The sequence below is a fragment of the Mus caroli genome, chromosome 13 (assembly GCF_900094665.2).
Source record: "Mus caroli chromosome 13, CAROLI_EIJ_v1.1, whole genome shotgun sequence".
Taxonomy (NCBI): domain Eukaryota; kingdom Metazoa; phylum Chordata; class Mammalia; order Rodentia; family Muridae; genus Mus; species Mus caroli.
In genome coordinates this window covers 95,606,939-95,632,402 of record NC_034582.1, presented here as the reverse complement: position 1 = coordinate 95,632,402, position 25,464 = coordinate 95,606,939, and the positions used below count along the sequence as shown (strand labels likewise).

Below are 25,464 nucleotides of genomic sequence, written 5' to 3'. Positions count from 1 at the left end.
GCCAACGGTCAGTTGTCCACCCTGTAAAATGTGTCTAAGTGCTCTGGACCTCCCCTACCTGCAGGAGCTGATGGTTGGTCTCCCCGCCCCTGTGGTCTGAGGAATGTACTTAGCCTCCCCCTTCTGGAGGGGAGGGGTGCCAAATGCTTCAGGACCTTTCTCTTCCAGGAGGGGTCTGGTGGAATTTTCTAAAGGTCCTGAATTGACCCCTTCACCACCTCTCTGCTTCCAACTATTGTCACTCATCAGCTGTGCCTCAGTGTGTCTGGCTTCCATGATGCTTGTGTAACTCACAGTTCCGCACACAGAGCTGCAGGGCCCACCTATTAATTCTGAGGCTGAGAACAAAGTCAAGTGTCTTCTTGTCAATGGACTCAAGGACACAAGTTTATGTCATCGAAAGGGTTGTTCGAGATTTCACTCCAAGAGGAGCTGATCTTTGGAGTCAGTTTTTCATCTCTCTCATGAATATTTAGTTCAAGGTTGTCAACCTCAAGCCAAGAGTTTGTTTATTTATTTATTTACTTAATCTCAAAAGAGTCAATTCTATATATTTCCAGGTCCTGAGCAATGCTCATATACTCCAGCATAGTTGTCTTTGAGTGTCTGACAATGTCCTACATGCCACACCTGCATCCCATCCTTCCATTGGTCCTAGACCAACTTATTTCCTTATTGTAGTGTCTGAACTTGGTCTGCAAAGTGTGTGATCCCAGGAGTACTGCCCTCACAAGGGGCAGTCGATCTCCTGGCTAAGAGTCCCTCTCCTTGACCTACAGAAAGAGCAGCTTCTGCGTTTTCCTCAACCTTCTCAGACACACCCTCAGGGTAGAGTGCAGCAATAGAACTGGACAGGGTTATCTTTCCCAGCCTCCTACACCTTTATATCAAGTTTCAAGAAGAGTAAATCTTTTATTATCTACACTCTAGAGGTCCAAGTACCACACTTGCTGAGGCCAATAGTCATTATCACCTGATCATAAACTGTTTCCCTAGTGGTGTTTGGCTAGATGGTGAGCTTTTAACTGGGCATCCATGGTTGTCACCCAGAGGCCGGTTTGCCTGTGCATTTTCAGTGACTAGGGGCTATATGAACCCTTGTAAACTTAGCACTGCACAGCGACAGAGAAAACTCCTTCCCAGTCTATTTGTAAGGTTTCACAAGACTTGAAATAAGTGCTAGCTTATTTCCCATCTTCATCTGTGTTAGAGAAGACTTGATGTCCTAATGGCCCTGTTTTCATTTTCCATTAAAACTCAGGGGAATGCTCAGTAGACACCCATGTATATCACCCTCACAGCTTGGCCATGATCCCTAATAGTAAACACACACACTTGTGCACACACACACACACACACACACACACACACAAAAGAAACATATTTGATGGCATGCATAGCTCCTTGCTAAGCCTGGTCCTCCTTGCTTATACAGTCTGAACATGTGACTTCTATCTCAAGAAAATTTAGTAAGTGCCACCCTGAAGCTATTGCAGCCAAAACACCATTGTAGCATGACTTTTCTTTTGACACAATGTAGTAATAACTTTTTTCTTTATCTAAATGTTCCTCATTGAAGAGGGGCAGAATAGTTTTCTTTCCTCCTCGGTATTTCTTTTCCCAGTGCCTTTGGTAGCCGATAGTTTTTATTTACTGGTAAACTTGGAGATGAAGTTTGGCTGTGGCTCCACAATTTCATCTGCTTAGCATCATCCTCATGAGACGTCCTGGAAAGATCTTGTAGGCTCGAAAATATCTCGTGGGCATTTTCATTTACTTGAGAGTTTTTATTTGCTTTATAGCGTTTTCCCAAGGTTGGCACATGTGAGCAATGGAAGAGTCAACTCTTCCTCCTAATGACCGGAAGGAAGCCATCCTCCAGTAGAAGGAATGCACATTTGAATTTATGAGAGCTGAACTTGGCTGCCACAGCCACATTCTTGTTCTACTTTGAGTTTGGCAGGCCATGCTAGTACTTGTGCTGGGTCTGCAGATGAGAGAACTCTTCTATTTTTCTTTGTTAAAGTCTTCTAAACCTCAAGAGTATATTTTCCATTCGAGACTTTGATAAACTGTACAAAGACTGTGTGAACAGCCAAGTTTTGTCCAGCCTGTCAAGCCAGCAAAGAGGATATATTTACAGAACGTTTGTGCTTCTATGTCACGATATGGTAATGTCTGGACAGCCATTTTCTTCATACTGAGATAGCGTTATGGTCATACCCTGACAGCAAATTATTTTATCCTAAACTACCTATTTAGTCTGCTCAGCATGGAAGTCTGATTCTAACAGAAATACTATTTTTGAAAACATATAGCCTTACAATATAAATAGTTTAGAATAAAATCTAAAGATACCGCTTTTGCTGTGGTTGGCACAAACCCACATCCTGAGTCTGGAGCAGTACACTGGGGACTGGCACTAGTCTTTCCTTCCACCCATCCCCAAATACTCAAACACAGTCCCAAGCTGGCATAGTGTAGCAGAAGCAAGGTTTAATGTCAGAAATGGACCAACCATAGGCATTTCATATCTCAAGGTAACTACTGGTTTTGTAACTTTGCTTCATTGAAGGAACAATCATTGAATACCTGGTATCTGCCAGATGCAGGCCTATCTATGGCAATAAACCAAAAAAAACAAAGTTTCTATGGTCATAGAGAATTGCAATGGAGGTGCAGTGGGGGAAGGAGGGAAGAGTTATCTTGGCATATACTGACAACGTAATGGCATAATGCATTAAGGGCTAAAAAAGAAGTTGGTGCCTCTAGACATAAACAGACTTAGGAAATGCTCTCTAAAGCCTCCCATTGTAGTCAGAATAGGGTCTCCAGTACCATAGCCTGACTGTGGAGAAAGCAAATTCAGCCAGCAGCCAACTGCTTTTCACCAAAACCTTCCCTCTGCATAGACATCCATGTCTGGAAGACGCCCTACTGCTAGAACAGCTTGCTTGGGCTCCAGCTGGGCAACAAAGGCCTCACACTCGCCATGTCTGAGTCTTCTCAGAAGGTTGAAAGAAGCAGAGGTTACTTTCAGAAGAAAGCAGAAGGATTACAGAGAAGTGTTGATTATTATGGGAAATGGGGAAGTCAGCTAGAACCTCCTCCTAAGAATATATAACATAGACATTTCCCACTCAAATGACAGGGTTTCTTCACGGGCTGACTGAATGACCCATTCCATTGTTTGAGCTCAAATGACATAGGGGCAGGAAAACGAACAGAGCTCTTTAAGGGGTTACCTCCTTTTCCCAAATGGCCTACTGAAAACAGAAAAAGGATCTGCTCATAGGAATACAAGCATTCATAATTTACGAATGAAGAAATGCAAATGGATATAGCTAATTTCATCAACAATTACTCCTGGAGGGATCCTTAACCCACATGCCTCCAGTCTACAAGCACAGAAGCCAGGAACTGGAGAAGTGAATGGTGTCTCTGAGATCTCGTGGGCTAACAGGAAAAAAAGGCACTTGAGCAAGTGTGCTAAAGGCCAGTGTTGTCACATCCCTCATGCAGGCTTACCTGGTGCACTTTACTGTAAACACAAGCGATATCAGAAATTACTAAATTTTCATGTACCCTAGCAGTCTAATCTAAGACTGATTGAAATATGAGGATTCTCCTGACCCAGGATAGAATCCTTATATGTCTTCCCTTGCCCACCTGGCTTTTGCTGAGACTTAGAGAAAAATGGGGGTGAGGGTCCACTTTAGAATGTCTGACCCTGTGAAGTACAAGAAGAAGTCCAAAAAAATCGTGAGGCAATCCACAGATCCCACTCAGACACCAGCTCAGTGGCTTTAGAAGAAGGAAAAAAGGAAACAGCATCTTATCTGAGGGGTCCAACCAATTCTGGTGCTTCTGGTGACACTCAGAAGTGCAGGGACTTCTTGGTAAGTCACCATGAGGGAAGAGGGTCTGAATGTGATGCTACTTTAAAAGGAAAGAAATAGCGCCGAGGCAGGGGCTGGGGGATTCCCAGACATAGGACTCTGCCTCATAACAACCAAAAATTTAAAAAATAAATTTAAGCAAAAGATTCTCAGCTGGGAAGATAAATAAACGAGGCCAGGCTGGTAGGCCGGCTCCCCTCATGAATGTGAAGCCGTGCTGGCCTGGTTTAATGAGTGAGCTATCAAGTGCCTAGCAAAAGTCCCGGAACACCAATAAATGTTAGTTCTTGTTTCCAACATCAATAAATGATAGCTGTTCCCCAAGTTGTTGGATATTTTCTTAGGAAAATCCTTAGACATCCTATTTAACATACCTGATTCATTCTCTCCTGGAAACGTGGGTGTACGCACAGTGCTTGTATGTAATTTTATGGCATCTATGGGGAGGCACAGGTGCATGGGCCTCCAACAACAGGAAGTGAGTGTGCAGGGCTGGACGCAGGTCTCCCAGTCCTCTGCATCTCATGCTTTTAGAGCAGTGCCCTCTCTGTGAAAATCATGAGAAAGAAGGAGGAGGAGGAGGAGGAGGAGGAGGAGGAGGAGGAGAAAGAAAAAAAAAACGTTCCAAATATTCTACACTGAAAGTTGGAATTGAGTTCTTGAAACTTGGAATAAATTCTCTTTATTAATGAAGGGCAAAATGAATTGTGCTTTCCTGTTCTTCCGAGGACTTGCTATCAGACTTACTCTTACTGCCCAACACTGAGTTATCAACTCCAAATGGGACTCCCAGTCTCCGAAGCATTGTGGCTGGTTTTCAGCTAGGGCATTCAGGCCCCTAAGCCAAGACACACCAGCTGGGAGAGGAGCCTATTCCTGAACCAAAAGATCACCATGTCCCTGCTGGCAGCCAGATGTCATGGTGGCCTGTGGCAACTGGTCACATTAGGTCAATCTACAGCAAGTCAGTCTATGCCTGAACTAACTTGTGATGAATAAGCTGAAACATGCTCCACAAATTCAGTAAGAGCTCTAACAATCATTAACTCCCATTATGAAACAACTTTGTGAGTGTAAACACACCTTTAACAGACATTTCTCTAGCCAGAAGAGCTGATAAAAGGTTTGACTGGGAAGGTGGCCACAGACATGACTTATGTGCCTTTCTATTCATTCATCTCTCTTCCTTCCTTTGGGGATCTTTTTTCTTTACCCCTTGCCTATTTTCTACTTATAGGCATAACATACTTGAGCGCGATGACCAGATGACTAGAAATAGCCTAGGTCATTTGTTCTGTTAGGAAAGTTAGCTTCTCCCTTTCTTCAACTAATCTATGATCGTGCTTCTCACACTTAATAATGGGTGTGAATTGAAAATGTGATACCAGATAAAGAAAAGAAAAATTAAAGCTTCCTTTTCCAGAGCCTATCACCACGAGAGCATGGGCTCTGACATTTCTGTTCTTTTCTTTTTGTTTCTCACACACATGTGAGATTCCAGGAAAGCTTTTTTTTTTTTTTTCTTTTCTTTTCTTAGTTTTTTCAGCCTTTTTTTTCTTCAAACTAAGTAGCACTGGTACCCTGAGCCAGAGAGTGCAGTGGCTGGGGAGCGAGTGTTGACTTGTCTAAGCAAAGCACTGCTCAGAGCATTAGGAAAGGGAAATCCAGGGACTGGGAGCAGATTGTGGCAATTCCCACACACTTTGCCTCACTCTCTTCTAGCTGGGTATGCGTGGCTAAAGTCACGTTGGAGCCTGGCCTTGCAAGGAGGGAAACAATAAGCTAACAGGCTTCCAGCATAGACTTCCTACATTGGCCTCCAGAAGTTGAAATGAGTACAAGTCAGACTTCCAATCCCTAAAGAGGTTGTTGTGTATGTGAACACACACACATACTCCACACACACACTGTACATACCACACATATACATATATATGCACACACAGTGACATACAGACACACACTCCACATACCACACACACCACACTATACATACCACACACACACTATACACCATACACACACCATACATACTTTATACATTACACAACACACAACACATACACCACATACACACATGCACACATCACATACACACCACACACACACCAAGCACATACACCAGCCCTAAAATAAAACGTCTACTGAATACAACTTCCAACGGGGCACAGATATGAACAAGAGACACATTTCCTCATAACTTTGTTGCCTGGGAGTGTCTTCCTGGACCCCCTCTGTACACCACTTCTATACACACCTTCAAGATACCAAGCACTCCTGCACACTGCCTTTCTTGACCCTGGCTACCAAAGAGACGCTCTGCCTTTGTAAAAGGCCACTCCTGAATAGTCTTGCTAATGTATACCTTATCTGTGGAGACAGAGATAAGAAGGCCCAATCAATAGCAGCCTGTGTATAGAACAAAGCTTTGGCTTAAATACTAAAGGCTAAGAGCAACTTGGACGAAATAGGGAACTGGGCTTAGGCCAAAGTCTGGAGCTGCTGCTGGTGCAAAGAGGGCGGTTATTTGTGTGGTAGATTCACAGCATGCAGCATAGGCCATCAGCCCTCCTGACTGCCCTTAAGAGAGTTAGACATCCCGATTTGCATTCCCCACATGGCTCTTAGAAGCATCCTGAAGCTTGGCCACAAGCCAACAAGACTTGGAACGCCAAGATTCAAGATACCATTTTTTTTCTGGTTCACAGTATTTCTAAATATGAACTTTCCTTCTAAACAAGAAGAATTTAATTTTTTTTTTCTAAGCAACAAAATTTTTATAGAGAGCAAGGTAAGGAAAGCTACTGTTTTTTTCTGGTTCTCTTCAGCTGGGGTCTGGGTCCTCTTCCCATCACACTGGCCACATAGGGCATAATAGGGCTTATATACTGGGTTTAGTCTAGAGGTAGATTCTCAGATCTGCATGGTTTATTGTCCTAATTTCTTTTCCTGTTCCTGTGTAAAATAAAGGCAACTTAAGAGAGAATGGACTTCTTCTGGTCCAGAGTTCAGGTTAAGGTCCACTCTGGCAGAAAAGTCACAGTAGCAGGAACCGGAAGCAGCTGTCGGAGACAGAATGAGCGCACCACAGACACCAGCATGTTGGTGCTCTCCTCGATTTCTCTGTTTTAAACTTGGTCCTGCCCACAATCATGGATCAGGACAGCCCTTCACAGACATGCTCCAAGACCTATCTCCTGGTGACTCTAGAGTCTGTCAAGGTGACAAATAACACTCATCGTCACATCTAGAGCAGTCGTTCTCACCATTCCTAACGCTGTGACCCTTTCATGTTGTGGGACACCTCCCCCTCCCCCGCCCCCAGCCATAAAATTACTTTTGTTGCTACTTCATAACTGTAATTTTGCTACTGATATGAGTCATAGTGTAAGTATCTGTGTTTTCTGATGGTCTTAGGTGACCCCTGTAAAAGGGTTGTTCAACCTCCGCAAAGAAGGTTACAACTCACGGGTTGAGAGTTGCTAGCCTAGAGGTACAACTGAGTCACAGAAGGTGCTCACTCTCTTTCCTGTTCATCTTGTGGGCCCTGGAATTTAGGGGGAGCTAGACTCACAGAAGGAGGTTTTTGCTTGCTGCTTTGCTTTGCTTTGCTTTGCTTTGCTTTGCTTTGCTTTGCTTTGCTTTGCTTTGCTTTGCTTTGCTTTGCTTTGCTTTGCTTTGGTAAATAATAAGATTTTAGATTGTGGGGGTTGTTTGTTTGTGGTTATTGTTTGTTTTTGCCAATTAGCAACAAACAAAAACTACCATGGGAGTGACACCTGTGAGCTGACAGTCATCAGACTTTGTATTTTCAAAAGGGTGTTTGTCCTGTTGACCCAATCTCTTCAATTGGTCATATGTTTGATACTGACAGCTTTGTTTTTAAATGCCCCCAAGGTTGGCACAAGGATGTCTTGGATTTTGACCACAACTAAATCTGAAAGCTGCTTTTGATGGTCCCAATAATCTGTGCCTTCTAGTTTCCTGCCCTAGAAGTAGTTACTTACCTTGAGTGTGAGTTGGATTTATTTTTGAGGTGCTGAGATTTGAACCCAAGGCCTTATGCATGGCTAGGTCAGCTCCCTACAACCACTAAATCCTAGTCCCCAAGATTCCCATCTATAGAGTAGAATACAGCAAAAGTGATGCTATAAGTTTCTCAAGACTGGATATTGTGTGCCCATGGCCGTCCATTTTTCTAGCATTCTTATCCCCAGGGGCCTTAAGAAAAGGCTATGAACTACGTGAGAGGCTGAGGTGTAGAGTTTCTGGACAGTAGCTGTCACCATCCTGTGCAGATCCCACCCCTACCCTACCTTTGTTCTTCCAACAGCACTGGGCTGCAAGTATTTGCATGGCATTTCCATTGTATTCATTGTTATCAGGAGATAATTTAAAGTATACAGAAGGATGTAGATCAGTTCTGTGCAAAGGGTGCTTCCTTTTATATAAGGGTCTTGAACATCCAGTCTCCCATGGATACCAAGGAACAGCTATATATCTCCACTTCTACTTTTGTCAACAAGTTTCTCTGTAACACAGTGTCCTACTTTTATGTGGCTGCTTTTCTCTGAGTGAGAAAAACAATTTTTTAAAAAAAAATCTGAAATCATTGTTCTATTAAAAAAAATACCCACTGTTTTAAAAGCACAGATTTATAGATTATAGTTCCCATGGTAACCCCTTGACCTAGAGACTAATTCTAAATCATCTTAAATGTCAAAATTTTATATTGCTGATCTTTTAATGATAATCCAGATGGCTCTGGACTTAAAACATTTATGGGTAATGAACTTCATTTTATATCCTTTTGTGGTAATAGAGTAACTATAGAAAAAAGCATAGAAGTCTTTTTATATAACTTTATTTACTTTAAGACTATTTCTTCTTTTTCTTCTCTTCATCCTTCTCTTCCTTCTTCTTGTTTCCAGTGCTCACGCTTTTGATAGCACCAGTAGACATCCTATCAGACCCTTCCTTCTCTATTCTGACATCAAGAGACTGATAAGCCTTTGTTTAACCTTCATGACAACTGGAAAACCTAACAGGCTGTTCTTCCTGGACCAGGACCATGAGAGTTAGTCCTCTATAACCTGAGACATCTAAATGCAAACTCTATAGAAGGGGGTTTTCTTTACCTGTTCCCAGGGTCGAGAGCTACATAATTCTCTCCAGGGAACTAGGAATATTCCCTGTGAATTCTATTTTCCCCTACAGTGATGATAAAATTTGAGACACAGAGAGGGATTTTTCTGCTATCACCTTGCTTTTTCTTTACCACTTCTCAGAACTGGCAATCATGCATCAAGAAGCACATTAGTTTAGGGTTTGTGAGTTTGTAAGAAGGGGTAGATGGAATTCAGGACACATATTGGAGGCTGTGATAAAGGACTACCCAATAGCAATAGTGACAGTCTTACAGCCGTAGCATCAGAATCACATACAGATTCAACATCAAAACCCTTCCAACCCTGCTCCCTTCTTACTCTAAATATCTCCATTGGCCCATCTCATCTCTTCTCTGCTGACAGCATGGCCTGGATAATCCTTACACAACCTCTGCATATGAGAAGTTGAAGCAGAAAGATGGAGAGTTCATGGTCAAGTTGGACTACATCATGAGACTCTGCTTCAAAAAGAAAATACATAAAAACATACTAATGAGTGAGACTGTATTACTGCAAGGCTGATATGAAATCTGCTATCATTTATTTTTAAGAAATAAAATAAATTATCTGCAAACACTGCTACTCCCTATTATCCTGCCCTGTACCCAGCTAGACATCTCTATGCAGTACTGTGGTGAGCAAAAAGCTTTGAGTCTCAATCCACTTTATAGAATAAATCACAATGAAATTGACAAGATTATCACATTTACTAATGAACATAAAACTAGGAAAAATAGTATAAATAGTTTAGCTTTTGCAAAAATGATAAATGTGTTCTATGTATGCCAAGGATGGTAGAATATTGTCCACACCATCTTAGTGGTTCTCAACTTGTGGGTTGATCCCCTTGGGATTGAATGACCCTGTCATAGTGGTCTCCTAAGACCATCAGACATTACAGATATTTACAATATGATTCATAACTGTAGCAAAATTACAGTTATGAAGTAGCAATGAAAATAATTTTATGGTCACCACAACTTGAGGAACTGTGTTAAAAAGGTTGCAGCCTTAGGAAGGTTGAGAACCACTGTCTTAGACAGTCATGTAACCTAAATCCAAATTATTTGGTTCAGGGTTTACAAACTACAGTCCATAAGTAGAGTTTCCTCTATTTGTTTTTATGAATAAATTTCACAAAATGCACTAATTTATCTACCTTTAGCCACTTTCCTGTGGATGTGAGGTGTGGGAGATGGCATCGTAGGCTGTACACAAGCCACTAAGCTACATCCCTAGCCTTAGTAGGTGCTTTTAAGTTACAGCCATAGAGCTGAGACAAGCGACTGTGGCTCAAAGAGCCTGAGCCATCCATTCTCTACCCTTCCGTACACTGCAATCCTGCTCCAGTCTGTAATCATGCCAAGGAGAACTGGCATGGAGACAACTCCTAAGCAGGAGCATCTTTTTCAGAGGCCCATTGCACAGTGAAAGCATACAGCCTCCTCTTCCAACTGTTAAGCAGACACAACTTATCATACCAAGCATGGGAGCCCATGTGATTGACAAGACAGTAGACGGGACAGACCATGAAGGCACTCCTAACTAGAGTGCCTTCACTAGAGTTTTCTCTTTGTAACACTATTTCCATTTTCATTCCCAGGTATTTTTGAAGCCAAATATAGAACAAAAGGAAAGTGTTAACCAAGTTTTATCATGTAGCAATATGACATAAATAAAGTTTGAAGTTGCCAATTGTCCTAGTTACTGTCTATTACTGTAACTAAACACCATAATCAAGTCAATTTACAGGAGAAAAAAAGGAATTTTATTTAGTTTATGGTTTTCAAGGATTAGAGTTCATAAAAGGAACAACTGAAAGCTCACATCTTGATCCACAATCAGAGAGGGCAGGGGTGGTGGAGGTGGAGAGAGAGAGAGAGAGAGAGAGAGAGAGAGAGAGAGAGAGAGAGAGAGAGAGAGAGAGAGAGAGCACAAGCACACTGGCACAGTGGGAATCATATAACTGTTTGACCCTCCAAAGCCTGTTTCTAGTGACACAATTTAACAAGACCACACCTACTAAGCTTTCCCAAACAGTTCCATGAACTGGAAACCAGATATTCAAATATCTTAGCTTAGAGGGAATATTCTTATCCAAGCTCCTCATTTCACTCCGTAACCCCCTTAGGTTTTTGGCCATAATATAATGCAAAATTTATTTAGCTTAACTTCAAAAGCTATATTCTGTAATAGTCTCAACACAGTGTCCTGAGAATCAAAGTACTGTCTTAATTGTAGCCCCCTGTAAAATCAAAAAGTGAGTTACATATGTCCAAATTACAATGAAACAGAATATACGTTACCTTCCCAAAAAGGAGGCGTTGGGGCAACGTGAAGAAATCCTGGACCAAAGCAAGACTGAAACCCAGCCGGGCAAACTCCAAATCAGACGGTTCTATATCTGACATCAGAGTTCTAGCTGGCTATCGCTTTTCCTACTGAGACAGGGTATGCATTGGGCATCATTTGCATCTTTTAAAATGAGAAAGGAATGTGTGTTTTTAATGTCAGGAAAGGATTCAACTTCACACTGTATGGACTGTTTCTGAAATCAGGATGGATAATTATAATTCAATCTGCCAGCAACGGGAAGTGAGAACTCTGTGTTCATGGGTTCTTTGGCATGTCTAGTGGCTTTCTCTTGCCTCTTTACTCCAAATGGAGTTGAATCTGCCATCTTGGGAACTCTGGCCATTCATATACACATAGCTTTGTGGTTTAAGCAGATTCATTGATGCTTGATACAAAAATAGTAGCTTCACAAATTTGTGATTTCTTGAACTTCAAGATAGGTGCTAACATCAGCTGGTACTCAGGTGACCTCAGAGTGGGACGCCCCTAACCACTGTGAAAGATGACATAGAAACCTAGTTTTGTTCTAGAAGTGATTGTTGACTACCCGGGTCTTTTTCTCCATGTGAGCAATCCTGTATCACATGATGAGTCTCTACTCCCAGGGGAAATATGCATTTGTCATCACAGTCCTGCTGTGGTTGGGGAACCATATGTGCACCAAGACTAAACTCGGGTTCCCTGGCAGATTGCCCCATGAACAAAAGCAGAAATCCACTAAAAGGACAGGGAAGTTAGATTCATGACCTAAAAGGGGAAGATTAAACCAAGATGTGCCACGAACAGAGTGACACTGCTGAAGTGGAAAGAAAGGTCAGGTGTCCTGGAGGTCAGTGAGACCCAAGGGGAAGAAGGCCTGGAAATAGGCTGCCAGGGTTTGAATTCTAGCTTCATTACTGTGCATTTCTGTACATTACCGAAGCCAGTTATCTGAGTTAGGTATGCTTCATTTTATTCATCCATTAAAAACATAATGAATAGTATCTATCTCACCAGGCTGTCTGCTGCATCAATGTTTGCTGCAAAGCCTTCATTAATCACAACATCAATATGGAAACTAGAATGCCAACTCTGGCATAAGAAATGTAAGTCACTGGGCTGGATTGCTCGATGCATTAGTTTAACGGGATAATAAAGCAAATAGCATTGACTAAGAGGCTTAGACAGAGAAATCCATCTTTTATAATTCCAGCCATATGAGAAGTTACACATCAGGTGTTGCAGACTTGGTTTCTCCTGAGGTTCCTCTCCTTGGTTTGAAGCTGGCTGTTCTGTCTGAGTTCATATAGTCTTCCCTTTGACAAAAATGTCAACATTTCTTAGAAGGCCACTAGTCACACTGGTTAGAGTCTATCCTAATGGCCTCTTCTGAGCTTCCCAGTCTCTCTGCTGGCCCTGTCTCTGAATACTGTCACCTTCTGAGCTACTGGAAATTAAGACATGTAAAGTCAAGGAGGTTAGGGCCATACCCATAACAATCAGTTTCATCAAGCTAAAATTATGTTCCATTTATCCAAATGGCTCTAAATTGACCAAACATAGGTACCAGTTTCAAACTTGGAGACAAAAGAGCAGTAGCCTCGGCCCTCTGGAGGTCACTGCAGTTGTTGAAAGCAACAGATGCTGAATGCCAGGGGGACCTAGTTTATTTACCCTGGCTCTCCTCTGCTGCTCAGCCTGTATTCTACACTGATAACCACCAGAAATGAGGCTGCCCCCTCAGCAGTCATCACATACTTGAGAGACACAGGCTTTCCCCACCCTTTTACCTCCACATTTCTGTGTCTGAACATGCCTGGCTTCTTGAGTGACTAGCTAGGAAGGCCTCTGATCTGTCCCCCAACTTCCCCTCATTTCCCACAACTGTGCAATCTAGTTAGGAAGTACTTATGTTGTTCTGTAACTCCCAGAGTCATCGCTCATGTGACTGAACCCCGAGTAACACAGAAAGAAGAAGAGGGGGCCTTCCAAACATCTTACTGAGAGCTATGAGAGTCTGAAATCCTGCTGGTTTTCTCAAGCCTGAGCTCATTCAAAAGCCCATGGACGCATTGTTCCTCTTTCCATTTTGTTCTGATCCCAGTTTGTTTCACAAATGGCTGCCAAGTAAAGGTTTCCTGCATCATATTCACATCATCAAGTGGCGATCAAGTGAGGTCCCATAGGTAGTAAGCAGGGGTCACTGGTTCAGAATAGAGAACAAAGTTCTTAGAGGGTGCTTTCCAGGGAAAAAAAAGTGAAACATGTACGCAACATGTGAGAAAAGGCTAAGCGTGGGTCACTGGTGGGAAAGTATAGAAAAAACATAACAAAGGAAAGGCATAAAAAAATTGAGGAACTTTTAAAAAGTAACTAATTTAGTACATACAAAAGTTGGACGTGTATGTTTTTTTTAATTAAATTAGAAATTAGACAAGATATGTAATCAATCTAGCCCCATATTGAGAAGTGAAGAGTGTTCAGACTGTGATGTGATATGATGTGATATGAAATTGTGGGGAGAGTGTATGAAGAGATGGGAAAGACCTGTTGGAGGCCTGGCTGAGATGGCCCAAGAGGCAACTCCTTTGAGAAGCCAGACTGTCTGTCCGTGGTAGCTATGAGAGAACAGTAATAGCAAAAGAAGGTTTTGGAGAGATATGAGAAGATAATTATATAATTAGGGACTTATTTGGGGAATATGAAAGCCAATGAAGAGGAAGAAATGAAAAAGAGCCTTGTGAGAAAAAGGAAATTAATCAGAGATCAAGTGGATGGAAGATCTGAGTTCTGGTGGGGACTGGGCATTTTTATCACTATAGGGGGGAGGAAGAAGACACAGCCCAACAAAAAGAGAGTGTGTGCGTGTGTGTGTGTTTTGTGCGTGTGTTCGTCTATATGTGTGTTTATGTGTTTGTATATGTGTGTATGTGTGAGTATGTATATGTATGTGTGTGTATGTGTGTGGTGTGCCTGTGTGTATATGTATATGAGTACGTGTGTATGAATGTGTATATGTGTATGTGTGTTTATGTGTGCATATGTATTTGTGTTTATGTGTGCATATGTATGTGTGTGTGAATGTGTATATGTGTGTGTTTATGTTTGTGTGTGTGTGTGTGTGTGTGTGTGTGTGTGTGTAAGGTTGAGATGAGGACACCTCCCTCCTTTCACTTCACCTCTGCATACTTAAGTATGAAGTCTCAAGATACTTTCCTAGAGCTCTGTCCCAACCCCTGCCACTTTGGGAGGTCAGAGAATGAGGAGAGACCTAAGTCAGGGAGGAAGAGATGATAAGCCAAGAGAGGGAGAGAAGAACCATTCTGTTGGAGTCACACAGCTAATTAGGGACTGAAATCAAACTGGCTCCAAGCCTAGTACTCTTTCACTACCAAATTACCATGTAATATTGAACAGATGGGAGTGATTAAGGCTTAGGGCCATTATGAAGGCTAGCATAACCTGTGTTGCATGCAATAAGAGAACGGAGTAGAACCCCAGCCGAGAGATTTGAGCCTCACATTGCAGGAAGGGATAATTTTACCCACTGTGAGCCATGATTAGGTTTGAGTGGATTGAAGTAAACTATAAACTTTTTAAAGTCACTGCTTCAGTGCAATCCAACCCAGCTGGGCTAGAGAAACCCCGGCTGCCTTGGGTGGCACTCAAGGCACAGGAAGGGAGAAATGCCAGGCAGGAATATCCAGAATATGAACTGAAATCCACTCTCAAAGTCACACAGAGCCTCTGCAAATCTTTGTTCCACTCCATTCAGAGGCATGTATTAAATACACTGAAAGTTTAGACACTACTTAAAAATAACATTCGCCACTCCACCTCCACACATGTGGGGGCCTCGCAATTGTAACTTCAATGACAAGAGGCTCTTCCTCAAAATAGTCTTCCCTTAGACAGCTCCTTCATGACATCATGCAGCTTAAAAATCTTCTTTCCTTCTGTATTTGCATTTCTAAAATATCTTGGAACTTGGTATTTATTTTGATTGACATTTTTTTTATTCACCCTGTGGGTTTCAATTCCCCCTTCTCTTTACAAACGATGTGGAATTGTGAGTGCTGGCTATCTTAGTCATCTTTCTAGTACTGTGGCACCATGACCAAGGCAACTCTTAAGAAAGAAAGCATCTAATTGAGGGCTGGCTTACAGTTTCAGGGGTTTAGTTCATTATTGTTCATGGTAGGAAGCATGACAGCAGCAGGCAGGCACTGGAGCAGTCACTGAGAGCTACATCTTGATCTGTGACCTCAAAGATCACCCCCAGTGGCACATCTTCTCCAATAAGAACACATCTACTCCAGCAAGGCCACGCCTCCTAATCCTTCTAATCTTTTCAAATAGTGCCACTCCCTGGTGACTAAGCACTCAATTATACGAGGTTATGGAGGCTATATTTATTCAAAGTACCATACTGGCCTTGCTCAATCAAGTTGGCTTTGTTCTTACATAAATTTGGGATAAGGGCAATGTGTTAATTTATTAATAGCCACATTGACAAGTTCTTAGATTATGCTCACTCATGCTCCCCTTTGTAATTAAAATCCCTCTGTCAGACACTCAGTGCTTCTAATCAATACTGGCTTAATATCTTACCAATCATCTACATTACCCTAAGGCTGAGTCCTCAGGACCAGTGCTTGGTACTTTACCCACTGTTCTTTGTTTCTCTTTGCCAGGACTGAGATCCTGAGCCAGAAGAGACCTAGAAAATTTCTGTCAAATAAATTTGCCAGATTCCAGCCAGGCATCAGAGGGTATCCCCCAGTTGCCAGTATCCATTTCTATCTGATTGCTCCTGTTTTATTACATTCCCATAATTATACCTCTGACTAGATAAGTACAATTGTATGGCCAGATCTCAGCTCACCTTACAGAAAGGCCAGGAGTGCTCATAGGAAAATAATGCAATGGACATCAAACAGAGGCCCATCCTTATTCATTCAGGCTTGGGGTATAATTTCTTGCTGAGAACAAAATAGATTATAACTGCATATGCTTTCTCTGACCAGTGTCCATTTCTTTCCCTGTTATTTTGTACATTTCTCATAGTTATAAGTGATTTGAATTTCTATTACCTGCTTATTATCTGCCTTCCCAATTAAATGTAAGATTCCTAAGGACAGAAACCGTATCCATTCTGTTCTCCAAGTGCTGGGAACAATTTCTGACACATGGTAGACAGACTACTTGTGCAATAATCAAAAAACCATGCTCTTATTCTTCCCATCAAAGCTATTTGTCCTGGGTTTCATCCATTGAAGATCCTGATGATAAACCATCAACTAGAAATCCCTTCTTCCTGGGTCTTTTCCATCAGAGAAAAATGCTCATCTTAAAAACAATAATTGATTTATTTTATTCACCTCTCTAGCTGTAGCTCCATCTGCTCTTCATTTCTGAATTGTCCTTTACAGAAAAATTAAGTAACATGTGTGCCTGGTGCAAGGATGTGGCTCAGTGGCAGGCTGCTTGCCTAGTATGTGTTCCGTCCCTATAAACTCTGTGTTTGACCCCCATTACTGCCACCCAAACCAAACTTGTGCCTATACTTGTCATTTGCAATTTTCCAAGGTATTTCCTGGTTTTCTCCAATCAGGGCTTTGTCTCAGCCATTTCAATAAAATTTCTCATGTTGGGTTCACCAAGAGCTTCTAATTTGCAACAGTATGCACAGCTTAAACAATCTGGCCCTGCTATCTTTCTCCGTGTACCTATAATGTGTGTGTGTGTGTGTGTGTGTGTGTGTGTGTGTGTGTGTGTGTGTGTNTGTGTGTGTGTGTGTGTGTGTGTGTTCATGTGTTGGGGCAGGGCTTGCATGTCAGGGCCAGAGATCAATCTTGGATGCCACTTTTTTTTTTAAATACAGGATCTCCTAAATGGCTCAGAACTGGCTGATTTAGGCTATATTGTAGTCTTATATTCTCAACTCTGGGCTTATAAGGATATGCCACTATGCCTGGCTTTTTTATGAGAGTACTGAGGACTGAACCTGGGTCCTCATGTTTGCACAGGACACATTTTTCTGATTGATCTGCCTTTTCAGCCATCTTACTGCTTTTCTTATCCTCCCTGCTCTCACCATCCTCTCGTCTTGTTCAGTCTCAACCACACCAAGTCTGTTGCCCCAGCTCTGCCCCTGCTCTTCTGGTCCTGGTATTCTCCCCGTGGATCTCCATCTGGCTTCGGTCCCTTAACCTTTTCCATGTGAGACACTCTCTAACCACTCAATGTCAGGCCATACCCAGCTCTTCTTATGGCACTTGGGTTTTTCCTCTCCTCTGGGTTTTCTTCATGGCTTTTATTACCACTACTATCTCCTTTATTGCTGCCCATCATTACTGTTTGTCTTCCCACATTATAGTCTGAGTTCCCTTAGGAAAGTAAGTTCATCTCTTTTGTTCATTATCTTATCCACACTGCCTAAAACGTATCTACTACATGGCAAGCAGTTAATGATATTTCTTGAGACAATGGAAAAGCCATGTCACATCAACATGTTAGTGATTTCTAACAGCAATGGAAATAGTCTAAATTCAATTTATTCTCCAGTTGTCTAACCTGAGAGACTAACTCCACTGGGGAGGTGTCAGACTGTACATTGAGAGAGCAGGAGTAGGTATTCTAGTAGGGACATAGTTTGGAAATGGTTGGGTCTTGCAGTACCCCTCAAATCACACTATATTAATGACTGCTATATGAAAATAACTTGAGCCACAATATCACTATGAGTCACAAAACTGAAATGGCTGCCAAGAAACTAATGCTATTGTTGTGTATATCCATGATAATATGGTTTCAATGTCGCTGGTTTGGCTAGATCACATTGGGAGTATTGAATTCCCCTTTGGGACTTAAATTTCAGGAGAAATATTGTTCCAAGAATATTTCAGATCAGCCCAAATAATGAGACAGCTAACTATGGTCTTCACCAAGGTTGTAAAGAAAGCAGTGTGCTCTGTGATGATATTTCATTTAAGGACAAAGCCTGAAAGTGTGCATCTCCCATGCCTTCCTGCCCATAGCAAATATTATTAATCAATAATCATAATCCTCTTTTCCATCTGCTTGCTAAGTGAACATGAGACTGGATAACCTCCATTTCATTGGCCCCAAAGTTCTGTGGCTGTTCTCTTTGACTGGGCCTAAGTAGGACAGGCCTGGGGAAGTGGGTTGACGAAAAATATTCCGCAAAGCAAAGCCATTTACTTTCAAATGGCCATTATCTCACTGGAGACAATAACAAGGAATTGGCTTGAAAGAGAATGAGCGGAGCACAAGGAGATAGGTGATTGCTTCCCTGCTATTATAGTAATAGTAATATTTCTTTAAAAAAAAACTTTTGGATGCTCTCATCTGCCAGTTATCTTTATTCTTTTCTGTCCTCACGTGTTTTAACCTCATGCCCTAATTGGTTTGGTGAGGAGCCAATTAACTCTGTTTAAAACATGGAAGAGACAGCAGCTGCCAGAAGCTTGGCTCGCTGTGTTCCAAGACGCGGTAATTCTTTCCCTAATGACATAGTAGAGACTCTGTCGCCACAGTTAAGAGCAGGCTCGAGACAATTACTATATTTAAGTCCTACTCTGCAGGTTATCATATCCACATCTGCAAGCTATTCTCTTTGTAAAGCATTTGGAGTTATTTGCCACAGAAAACTCATTGGAAAAGGCCAGTGACTGCTTAAGGAGACATTAACAGACATTCCACGTGGCTAACCCAAAGACAGACATGCAACTTTCTTCTGTGCTACTTCAGTCCTACTCCTGCTTCTTGAAACCCAGCTCTTCTTATCCAAACAGGAAATCTGTGCTTGGGGTTGAATGAAGAGGTTGCAAAGAACAAATGCCACCCACCCCTTGGTCTATGCATAAGAGAGACCAATCCTGGGAACTGGTCAGCTGCTCAGAAACCACCAGGAAAGATCCCCAGACATTTACAAAAGGAAGAAATTAAAAAGACACATGTAAAAACAAACAAACAAAAAAACAGGCTAGGACCCTCTAAATACTGACATCCTGGCATTCATGGCCTGGAGCAGGTAGCCATTGCTCTCTGGCTTTGATTCCCTTGTTCATAACATGGGGACAGTCAGTACTTAGTACTTTGTCCTAGGAGGACTGGAATCACTAGACTGAAAAATAGATGTGAAAACAGTGTGAAAGGGAATTTGAGCATCATACAGGTATTTGTATTACTATAATGAACATTATTGCTATTCTTATGTCCTTGTGATTATAATTGCTTGTAACATCTTATATGGAAATGCTTTTCCTAAAATCCAGATATAATTCAGGCCACAGACTCTCCAGTACAGAACTTCCAGTCTCTCCTTCTAACTTTAGAACTTTCTGAGCTTACTCAGAGTTTGCTGCCTTGGAGCTCTTTCTTTCTTTCTTTCTTTCTTTCTTTCTTTCTTTCTTTCTTTCTTTCTTTCTCTCTCTCTCTCTCTCTTTCTTTTTCTTTCTTTCTTTCTTTCTTTCTTTCTTTCTTTCTTTCTTCCTTCCTTCCTTCCTTCCTTCCTTCCTTCCATTCTCTCTCTCTCTCATTAGATATTTTCTTTATTTACATTTCAAATGTTATCCCCTTTCCTAGTTTCCCCTCTGAAAATCCCCTATCCCTTCCCCCCTCCCACTGCTCCCCAGCCCACCCACTCCCATTCTGGTCCTGGCATTCCCCTACACTGGGGCATAGAGCCTTCACAATTGTTACCTAGAAGTTGAGCAGCTCAAAGTGTCAATCATGCAGGACATGCATAGACCCTGTAAAAAGGAAAATCATGCTTCTAAGCACTGAGCAGTGGGACAGCCACTCTGAGCTCCAACACTCCTACCCACCTCACCATCCCCATCTTATCTCTCCCAGAAAGTTGACTTAGCTGAATCTGTCCTGACACAAGATAGCTCTATTTGTTATAGACTGTTTACACTGATGAATTTTTTAAAAACATTCTTGTAAGTCTTTATTTCTCCATTTGCTTTCATTGTCATGACTCTTCATTTTATTCCCAAGGCACATTAAAAATAAATAAATAAAAGAGTGGGTAGAGAGATGGCTCAGCAGTTAAGAGTACTGACTGCTCTTCCAGAGATCCTGAGTTCAATTCCCAGCAACTACATGGTGACTCACAACCATCTGTAATGGGATGCAATGCCCTCTTCAGGTGTGTCTGAAGACAGTTATCTCATAAACATAAGATAAATAAATAAACCTTTTTTTAAGTAAAGAAAGAAAGTTAAACCTTACCTATAATACTCTACAAACTCCACTATTTAACAGTTCCTTAGGACCAGAACAAGGCACTTGGATATATAGATGGGGAAGTACATGGTAATGAAAGTGGGGCCACTGTTGAGGTGATGTTTGTGGATGCCATTATATAGTACAACATCATCATATACTGAGCTTGTGGTCCCCAAATCTGTTAGTCCTTAGACTTCCCAGATTTCTGAATAAGATAAATTGTTCTAGAACGTGATTTGCTTGATGCTCCTTAGATAGAATTCTATGATATTTGATCACTATTAAACTCTTCACCTTCCATAGTCATTACAGTTATATAATATTTTTAAATGCCAAATTAAACAGAGGAGCAACCCATTTCTTAGAATAATTGAGTAACTGGCCAATAACAAACTAAAGCTTTATCTTCAGTCATTTAAGTGAACTGAATTTTCACTCTGCTGAACTAAATAGAATATATAATTCTGTTCTATTGCATTAAATAAATATATTATACAAATATATACTGTACAAACTATGATCAACTGAGAGAGATAAAATGCATCTGACCCAGACAGTAGGCATAATAAATTTACCACATCTAATGTGAGTTCCAGTCTAAATCTACTTATTTTCAATTTGGGGCAGGGTTGATTCATAACTGTACATGATGAAGCAGGTTTGTGACACAGATACCATTTTGCTCTTACATTGGTTACTTGATGTAGCTAAGAAATCACAGAACGTTTACCCAGAGAAGATAATAGTTTACAAGTTCCAGGATGAGAGGTATGCATAGGCAAAGCCTCTGGCTATAGTCCTTAGTCAGTAAGAGCCCAGTTTCTTTCTCAATGCTTTTGTTCTCCTTCCAAATACCTCACTCATCTCTAGTCAGGATCTTAAAACTCACAGGAATCCTATGACAGCCAGTCCATAGGTACAAAGAAACCCATGAAAGCAGCCATGGAAATTCCATTCCTGGCAATGCCACGTATCTGCTGTCCAATGGGCAATGCCTATTCCTCTGTCTTGAGAATGGGTTAATTCATTCTCCAAATGAGATCTGGGTGGCAGCTGAAGATGTCTTTTGTGAATGGCAAATAATGAACAATGACTTCTGGGTAAACATTATCAGATTAATATAAGAAAAGGTCCATGCACTCAGTAGGGAACGCACTTGTAGTGACCCTGGGTCATCTCAGAAGTTTCTCATGTAGCAACATCTTAGAGTAACTTTCAATCAGATTGACATGAAATCTCAAATATGGTCACCGGCAAGACCTACAGATGACAATACCAGTCGACATGTCCATGTGGATAAGGGTAAGCTTTCCAAGACCCCAACCCTAAATAAAGAGCTACAAACAGTCAGTGACTGTCAAGAGAGGGTGAATCTGTTTTCTCCATAGACAAGCTCCCTTAAAAGTTATCCAGTTCCAACTAGTCAGGTCTAAGCACGTATACATACAAGCAACACTAAATTAGACTAAATATGTTTCTCTCTCTGTCTCTGTGTGTGTGTGTGTGTGTGTGTGTGTGAGAGAGAGAGAGAGAGAGAGAGAGAGAGAGAGAGAGAGAGAGAGAATAATAATTAAAGAAGATGTCATGACTTAGAGAGGAAGTGGAGGTCGAAAGTTGGATCGGAAAAAGGGAGAGGGAAAAGGGAGATGCTCCACATACTCCTCTATGTAATTCTCCAAAATATAAAAAGATGAAACTGAAGAGAGAGAATTATTTCAGGCTGATGGGACTTTGGGGGACTAGCAGTTCTTTCTTTCTTGATATAGCTTCACACGTCCTTAATTGCTAACTTAACGTCATTCAGAAGCACACCTACGAGGTAAGTAAGTGAATAGCCTGGTAACACGCATGGACCCGTGCATGCCTCCACAGGCATGACAGACATTCACAGGAAACAAGACAATCCAATGAGTGTGGAAATGAAAGTGATAATATCCTCCCCATGTGAAACAGGAGATTTGACATGCTTGTATGTAGACAGAGCTAAAAACTATTACTGAGGTAATGGGGCTCTGTTTGTTATTGTTTGTTTGACGGTTTGTCTATGCTGGGGCGTGAACCTAAGACTATGCTAAGCAAGCAGTCTACCACTGAGGTGCATCCCAGCCCTGGATGGATCACTTCTTAAGGGAAACATCTTTGAGAATATTTAGCTTATTCTATGCATCCCTTCATTTGTTTGAAGGAAGCTGGTTTCTTTGCAAAGCAAGCCAAGAGAGCTTCAGACAATGTAAGAGTCCTCCCTTAAGAGTAAAGCAAAGGAAGCCAGTTTAGACTTTCAATTGAGCACAGACAAGTTAATGTCTGTTATTGTCACCTATGCTTACATCATTCACTTGTTAACTTAATTGTTAAGTCATTTTTTTATTTTTATTTTTCTGGTAACATTCAATAAATCATTTTCATTACCCATCATATTTGCATAATAGAACAGTGAAGCAAAGTAAGGCCGTGGTCCCATGCACGCAATGAACTCACAGTGTAACAGAGAACTCAGTACAACATCTTTGATCAAGTAGATACTGGCGACACTCTTGTGGGTACCAGTGCACTGCAGACCAAAGCAGATGGAAGTCTTTGCCTCTCTGCAGCTCGTTATACATCAGGAAGACTGGCCTAGTGGGGACATACACTGAGTGTATGTGAGAGCGAGAGATTGAGATAACCAATCCAAATGAAGTTAGGACAGAGCACACTGGAATATATGATGTTTGTTTTTAAAGCACAAAAGCCTGGCCCCCAACCCCATGGGAAGTTTCCCCTTACTGGGAAAGCAGATACTTTTTAAAAGGTCAGTGCCTTCAATTCCAGCACTCAGAAGGCAGAGGCAGGAGGATTTCTATGAGTTCATGGCCAGCCTGGTCTACAGAGAGAGAGAGTTCCAAGACAACCAGGGCTACACAAAGAAATTGTGTCTCATAAAAACAAATAAAATGAAACAAATTGTTTTATGAATTGTAAAATATGCTCTAAAGTCATTGACAAAGACAAAAATTGCCTAAAATTATCTCTGAGTAATATCTCAACACATGCTTTTAATCTACCCAATTAACTGTGATCTTTATTGTTTTGTTTTGCTTTGTTTTTAAGTCTTTAGGGTATGAAGTTTCCCCAGTTCTCAGTGAACTCACCTTCTGGAGAGGCTGTTCTTGAAGGCATCGGTAAGTCTCAGTTACTCATAAGACAGAGGTCATTGAAAACTGGTTGGTGGCTGTGACATTTAAGGTCCTACATCTTGAACTCTGCAAAGCTTGTGCAGAGCCTTAGCATGAGTCTATTTATGTTTCCTAAAATTTATGTGTACACTCTTAGGCACATGTATGTACATTAGTTAAACATGGCTGAGTTGTACATAACATATCATTACAAGTACTTGGCTTCCGCGTATGGAAAATTAGATTGGGATACGGTATGCCGAGAAATTCTATAATGTAAGAACTTTTAAATGATTACATAGTTCTGTGATGCGTGTAATAATATGGCATCTGTGTAATTTTGAAACCACAGTAGTGAGGTATGATTGGAGTTGGGTAGTTCCCTTCTCCCACAGGGAATGCTAGATCTAGCTGCAGTTAAGTGTAGCTTCTGTCATTTCAGGAAGGGTCCCAAAAGACTAGGCAGGTTAGACTCTGGTTCAATAGTTTCCCCTGAAGGCAGACCTGTAAACAACTGGTTGTTCTGGCTTTGTTGTTGTTGCTGCTGCTGCTGCTGTTTTGTTTTGGTTTGGGTTTGGGTTTGGGTTTTTTCAGACAGGGTCTCTCTATGCAGCTCTGGCTGTCCTGGAACTCACTATGTAAACCAGGCTGGCCTCGAACTCTGAGATCTGCTTGCCTCTGCCTCTTGAATGGTGGGATCAAAGGTGTGCACTACCACTCCTGGCACTCTAGATTATTTTTTAAAATGCTCTCTTCCTCCATGCTCCTTGCAGAAGCATGGGGGGATTTTTCTCTGATAGTTACCATATGCAAGCCAGGATCCTGGAGGCCCCTGCTGGGTGACTAAAGTCCTCTGTAAAATTGGGTAGGTAGGGAGTGGGGGTGGGTGGATGTGGAAGGATTTGGGGATCAAATCCACAATCAAAATACCATTAGACAAAATTCTCAGTGGACTAATAAAAATTAAAAAAGCAGTGATGTAAAAAACTTTAAAACACACACATACACACACAGAGAGACCCAGAGACAGAAACAGAAACAGAGAGGGAGTAGCCTAAAAGTGGTTAAATTACTTACCCAAAGTCACCATGCATAGGTATGGTAGTGAAACACTGCAGTACAGATTTCTTGCCCTGTTCTCTTTCTACTGAACCTTTCCACCTTTGATGTCCAAAGTGTCCTTCTAGTCATTTAATTTGAAAGGTTTTAAAGCCCAAGATTTACTGTATACAAATGTGTTAGTTTCACATGATTTACACACTGCATTCTAAGATGCCTTTTCCCATCCAAACCTCACCCCAGATTCACCAAGAGAGGGAAGTTTTGTTTTGTTTTCTCCATTTTTCCTGAAGTGCAGACTCCAACTCACTCCAGCCACAGGCATCTGTAAGAGCTCTGAGCCTTGTTTTCAGCTCATAGCCTTTCGGGAAATTCAGCTTCAGCATGCTGGGTTTGTCTTCCGGGTCCACTCAGTCTCCTGCAGCTCTGTGCCCGTGGGCTTTTGTGCTGTGATGGACGTGACTGAGAGGATTCCAAGTTCTTCCTCTCTTATTGCCACAGGTGCACAAACAAAACTCTCATCCCATGGGCTTAAGGGTCATCTGGGGTGACAAGCCCACACCCCTCCCCAACACTCCCAACTCAAGAGTC

General features: G+C 41.6%; 1 pseudogene; it reads right to left on the bottom strand.

Annotated features, from left to right (window-relative positions):
* Positions 1-256: 256 nt before the first annotated feature.
* On the bottom strand, positions 257-1,070 carry LOC110307731 (annotated as a pseudogene).
* Positions 1,071-25,464: the final 24,394 nt, after the last annotated feature.